Source organism: Bufo gargarizans, unplaced genomic scaffold (genome assembly GCF_014858855.1).
Source record: "Bufo gargarizans isolate SCDJY-AF-19 unplaced genomic scaffold, ASM1485885v1 original_scaffold_2090_pilon, whole genome shotgun sequence".
Taxonomy (NCBI): Eukaryota; Metazoa; Chordata; class Amphibia; order Anura; family Bufonidae; genus Bufo; species Bufo gargarizans.
The window spans coordinates 154015-160389 of NW_025334640.1; the positions used below are offsets into that span (position 1 = coordinate 154015).

The following is a 6375-nucleotide window of genomic DNA, read 5'->3' on the forward strand; positions in this document are numbered from 1 at the left end:
CGTAAATGACTATTTTTCTTGTGCTCTGGCAGCACGCACAGTTTCAACGCGCCCAGGGCCACAGCCTCGGCGTGCACAATCAGCATCACGGCCACTTCCCTTGCTTGACAGTATGTCACACGTACAGTAGCGTAGGATTTGGAAGTGTATGCGCAAAAAAAAATGTAAAAAGGTATTTGTGATGTAGAAACGTAACACAGGAGATATCCCAGAGAGATTGTCAATGTTGTCACCAGCGGCTAATAAAAAATTACAGGGAATGTCACAGGTATTTGGGATGAGGAAACGTTATACAGAAGAGGTACCACCGGTAATGTCACTGTCCGCAGCGTCTACGTAAAAAGTACACTGTATGTCATAGATAAAAATTTTAGGCGCACACGTTACACTGAAAATGTGGCACTGGTAATGTCAGAAGCGGACACCGTCTATTGAGAAAGTACACTGGACGTCACAGATATTTTTTGGATGCGCACAATTTACACAGGAGATGTAGTGCAGCGAATCTCAATGTCTTCAGCAGACACCGTCTATTGAAAAAGTAGACTGGATTAGTGTTGATCGCGAATATTCTAATTGCGAATTTTTATCACGAATATTTGCAGTTCGAGAATTCGTGAATATCTAGAATATAGTGCTATATCTTCGTAATCGCGAATATTCTAGATTTATTTTCATCAGTACCCATGATCCCTCACTGCTTCTTGCTTATGAGCTAATGAGAAGGCTGCAATATCTTTGACTTTAGAAGTAGCGTTGATTGCAAATTTTCATGCCGCAAATTTTCAGATTGCCGATTTTTGGGATGCGCAAACTTTACACAGGAGATGTGGCCGGATAATTTAGCTGTCCGCAGCGGACACGTCTACGGAAAAAGTACACTGGATGTCACTGATATTTTAGAGATGCACACACTTTACACAGGAGATGTGGCGAGGATAATTGAACTGTCCGCAGTGGACACCGTCTCCGGAAAAAGTACACTGGATGTCACTGATATTTTAGGGATCATGAATTTGCACTGGAGATGGGGCGCAGCTAATCTCACTGTCCGCAGTGGACACTGTCTATGGAAAAAGTACACTCGATGTCACAGATATTTTTTGGATGCGTACACTTTACACAGGAGATGTGGCGCTGATAATTTAACTGTCCGCAGCGGCCTATTACACGATATTTAGCACAGGATGGTCTAAAAATATATATTGCTGCTGTCACACGCAATAGTCCTTAAAAGGACTTTTGGGTCTCTGAAAATATTTTGCAATAAAATCTTCCAATAACAGTCCCTACACTCTGTCCCTTCCTATGCTCAACTCTCCCTGACTAAGACTGAGCCGAACACGTGTCATCAGGTGCTTTATAGCACCCGATGACGCGTTCCCGCCAGCAAATCACTGTAATGACAGTGCGTGCCAGTACCTTTCTGCGTGTTTTTTGGCTGCATAGCAGCCAAGAAACGTGCGGGGAGGAGACTCAAGCATTGCGCTCAAGCACATGCAGTACTCGGCCGAACAGGTGTTCGGCCGAGCATGCTCGATCATCACTAATGAGAAGGCCTAAATGATCATTGCAAGGAAATAGAAACAACAGAATGGGAAAAACAAAAGATCTTTTCAAGAAAATTAGAGACATCCAGGGAACATTTCACACTAAAATGGGCATGATAAAATACAAAAATGGTAGGGACCTAACAAAAGTGGAAGAGATTAAGAAAAGATAGCAAGAATATACAGAAGAACTGTACAAAAAAAAAAATCTAAATTTCACTGATAATCCTGAGAGCATTGACCTAGAGCCAGACATTCTAGAGAGTGAAGTTAAGTGGGCTTTAGAAAGCATTGCCAACAACAAGGCTAGCGGAGGTGACGGATTCCAGCTGAGCTTTTAAAAATTAAAAAAGATGATGCTGTTAAAGTGCTGCACTCAATAGGCCAGTAAATCTGGAAAACACAGCAATGGCCACAGACTTGAAAAGGTCAATTTACATTCCAATCCCAAAGAAGGGCAATGCCAAAGAATGTTCAAACTACCGAACAATTTGCCTCATCTCACATGCTAGCAAGGTTATGCTAAAGATTCTGCAAGCTAGGCTTCAGCAATTTCTGAACCGAGAACTACCAGAAGAACAAACTGGTTTTCGAAGAGGCAGGGGAAACAGAGATCAAATTGCCAACTATGGCAGGATTATGGAGAAAGCAAGAGAGTTCCAGAAAAACATCTACTTCTGCTTCATTGACTACACCAAAGCCTTTGATTGTGTGGATCAAAATAAATTATGGCAAGTTCTTAAAGAGGACCTTTCACCAGAATAAAACTTCTAAACTAACTATACAGGCATGTAGAGCGGCGCCCAGGGACCCCCCTGCACTTACTGTTATACCTGGGCGCCGCTCCGTTCTCGCGTTATTGCCTCCGGTATCTTCATAGTTAGGCTCCACCCAGGGGAACCTGCCGGCGCCTCCTTCTTCCATGCTGTAGCGCTGGCCAATCGCAGCGCTTAGCTCATAGCCTGAGAGAGAAAAAAGCCTCTCAGGCTATGAGCTGAGCGCTGTGATTGGCCAGCGCTGCAGCATGGGAGAAGGAGGCGCTGGCAGGTTCCCCTGGGTGGAGCCTAACTATGGAGATACCGGAGGCAATTACGGGAGAACGAAGCGGCGCCCAGGTATAATAGTAAGTGCAGGGGGGGTCCCTGGGTGCCGCTCTACATGCCTGTATAGTTAGTTTAGAAGTTTTATTCTGGTGAAAGGTCCTATTTAAAGAGATGGGAGTACCGGATCACCTAACATGTCTCCTGAGGAACTTGTATGCAGGTCAAGAAGCAACTGTGAGAACTGTACATGGAACAACTGTACATGGAACAACTGTACATGGAACAACTGGACCATAAGGAAGGCTGAGCGGAGAAGAATCGACACCTTCGAGCTGTGGTGCTGGAGAAGACTTCTGAGAGTTCCATGTACAGCAAGAAGATCCAATCAATAAATCCTTTAAGAAATTAACCCTGAATGTTCATTGAACACATAATGAGAAGGCAGGATACATTGGAGAAGACCCTGATGCTGGGAAAGATCGAAGGCAAAAGAAGAAGAGGACGGCAGAGAATGAGATAACTGGACAGTATCATGGAAGCAACAAACATGAGCTTAGGCAAGCTTCCAGAGACAGTGGAAGATAGAGGGGCCTGGCATGATGTGGTCCATGGGGTCGCAAAGAGTCGAGCATGACTGGATTGCGACTGAACAACAACAGAAACTAATACAGCTATTTTACCAGAGAAGTGACCTTTATTGGTTGGATATGAGTCTGAGGCATTATATGTTGAGTCTGGTTTTAACTTACGATGGGTCAGAAAATACTATTATATGTTAAAAATATTGTATCCTGAGGCCATTGTATCTTAAATGATCACTGTACCAGAAAAGTCTGCAAGATGCAGAGGGAGGAGATGCTGGATATTCCTGATGACATATTCTCATCGATATTAGATGATGTGGAAAAGGAGGAAAAAACAGATGGCAGAAGAAGGGCTCCCACCAGTAGGGGAGGAGAGTGCTGGGCTTGGAAATGATTATTCTGTGTTTAACCACTTCAGCCCCGCTAGGTGAAACCCCCTTCATGACCAGAGCACTTTTTACACTTCGGCACTACACTCCTTTCACCGTTTATCGCTCGGTCATGCAACTTACCACCCAAATGAATTTTACCTCCTTTTCTTCTCACTAATGGAGCTTTCATTTGGTGGTATTTTATTGCTGCTGACATTTTTACTTTTTTTGTTATTAATCAAATGTAACGATTTTTTTGCAAAAAAATGACATTTTTCACTTTCAGCTGTAAAATTTTGCAAAAAAAACGACATCCATATATAAATTTTTCGCCAAATTTATTGTTCTACATGTCTTTGATAAAAAAAAAATGTTTGGGCAAAAAAAAAAATGGTTTGGGTAAAAGTTATAGCATTTACAAACTATGGTACAAAAATGTGAATTTCCGCTTTTTGAAACAGCTCTGACTTTCTGAGCACCTGTCATGATTTCCTGAGGTTCTACAATGCCCAAACAGTAGAAAACCCCCACAAATGACCCCATTTCGGAAAGTAGACACCCTAAGGTATTCGCTGATGGGCATAGTGAGTTCATAGAACTTTTTATTTTTTGTCACAAGTTAGCGGAAAATGATGATGATTTTTATTTTTTTTTTTTTCTTACAAAGTCTCATATTCCACTAACTTGCGACAAAAAATAAAAAATTCTAGGAACTCGCCATGCCCCTCACGGAATACCTTGGGGTGTCTTCTTTCCAAAATGGGGTCACTTGTGGCGTAGTTATACTGCCCTGGCAATTTAGGGGCCCAAATGTGTGAGAAGAACTTTGCAATCAAAATGTGTAAAAAATGGCCTGCGAAATCCGAAAGGTGCACTTTGGAATATGTGCCCCTTTGCCCACCTTGGCAGCAAAAAAGTGTCACACATCTGGTATCGCCGTACTCAGGAGAAGTTGGGGAATGTGTTTTGGGGTGTCATTTTACATATACCCATGCTGGATGAGAGAAATATCTTGGCAAAAGACAACTTTTCCCATTTTTTTATACAAAGTTGGCATTTGACCAAGATATTTTTCTCACCCAGCATGGGTATATGTAAAATGACACCCCAAAACACATTCCCCAACTTCTCCTGAGTACGGCGATACCAGATGTGTGACACTTTTTTGCTGCCAAGGTGGGCAAAGGGGCACATATTCCAAAGTGCACCTTTCGGATTTCGCAGGCCATTTTTTACACATTTTGATTGCAAAGTTCTTCTCACACATTTGGGCCCCTAAATTGCCAGGGCAGTATAACTACGCCACAAGTGACCCCATTTTGGAAAGAAGACACCCCAAGGTATTCCGTGAGGGGCATGGCGAGTTCCTAGAATTTTTTATTTTTTGTCACAAGTTAGCGGAAAATGATGATTTTTTTTGTTTCTCTTTTTTCCTTACAAAGTCTCATATTCCACTAACTTGCGACAAAAAATAAAAAATTCTAGGAACTCGCCATGCCCCTCACGGAATACCTTGGGGTGTCTTCTTTCCAAAATGGGGTCACTTGTGGCGTAGTTATACTGCCCTGGCAATTTAGGGGCCCAAATGTGTGAGAAGTACTTTGCAATCAAAATCTGTAAAAAATGGCCTGCAAATCTGAAAGGTGCACTTTGGAATATGTGCCCCTTTGCCCACCTTGGCAGCAAAAAAGTGTACACATCTGGTATCGCCGTACTCAGGAGAAGTTGGGGAATGTGTTTTGGGGTGTCATTTTACATATACCCATGCTGGATGAGAGAAATATCTTGGCAAAAGACAACTTTTCCCATTTTTTTATACAAAGTTGGCATTTGACCAAGATATTTTTCTCACCCAGCATGGGTATATGTAAAATGACACCCCAAAACACATTCCCCAACTTCTCCTGAGTACGGCGATACCAGATGTGTGACACTTTTTTGCTGCCAAGGTGGGCAAAGGGGCACATATTCCAAAGTGCACCTTTCGGATTTCGCAGGCCATTTTTTACACATTTTGATTGCAAAGTTCTTCTCACACATTTGGGCCCCTAAATTGCCAGGGCAGTATAACTACGCCACAAGTGACCCCATTTTGGAAAGAAGACACCCCAAGGTATTCCGTGAGGGGCATGGCGAGTTCCTAGAATTTTTTATTTTTTGTCGCAAGTTAGTGGAATATGAGACTTTGTAAGGAAAAAAGAAAAAAAAAGAAAAATCATCATTTTCCGCTAACTTGTGACAAAAATAAAAAATTCTAGGAACTCGCCGTGCCCCTCACGGAATACCTTGGGGTGTCTTCTTTCCAAAATGGGGTCACTTGTGGCGTAGTTATACTGCCCTGGCAATTTAGGGGCCCATAATGTGTGAGAAGTACCTTGCAATCAAAATCTGTAAAAAATGGCCTGTGAAATCCGAAAGGTGCTCTTTGGAATATGTGCCCCTTTGCCCACCTTGGCTGCAAAAAAGTGTGCACACATCTGGTATCGCCGTACTCAGGAGAAGTTGGGGAATGTGTTTTGGGGTGTCATTTTACATATAACCATGCTGGGTGAGAGAAATATCTTGGCAAAAGATAACTTTTCCATTTTTTTATACAAAGTTGGCATTTGACCAAGATATTTTTCTCACCCAGCATGGGTATATGTAAAATGACACCCCAAAACACATTCCCCAACTTCTCCTGAGTACGGCGATACCAGATGTGTGACACTTTTTTGCAGCCTAGATGCGCAAAGCGGCCCAAATTCCTTTTAGGAGGGCATTTTTAGACATTTGGATCCCAGACTTCTTCTCACAGCTTTCGGGCCCCTAAAAAGCCAGGGCAGTA

General features: G+C 42.6%; 1 pseudogene; it reads left to right on the top strand.

Annotated features, from left to right (window-relative positions):
* Window positions 1–1594: 1594 nt before the first annotated feature.
* LOC122923949 lies at window positions 1595–3178 on the top strand (annotated as a pseudogene).
* The last annotated feature ends 3197 nt before the right edge of the window (window positions 3179–6375 follow it).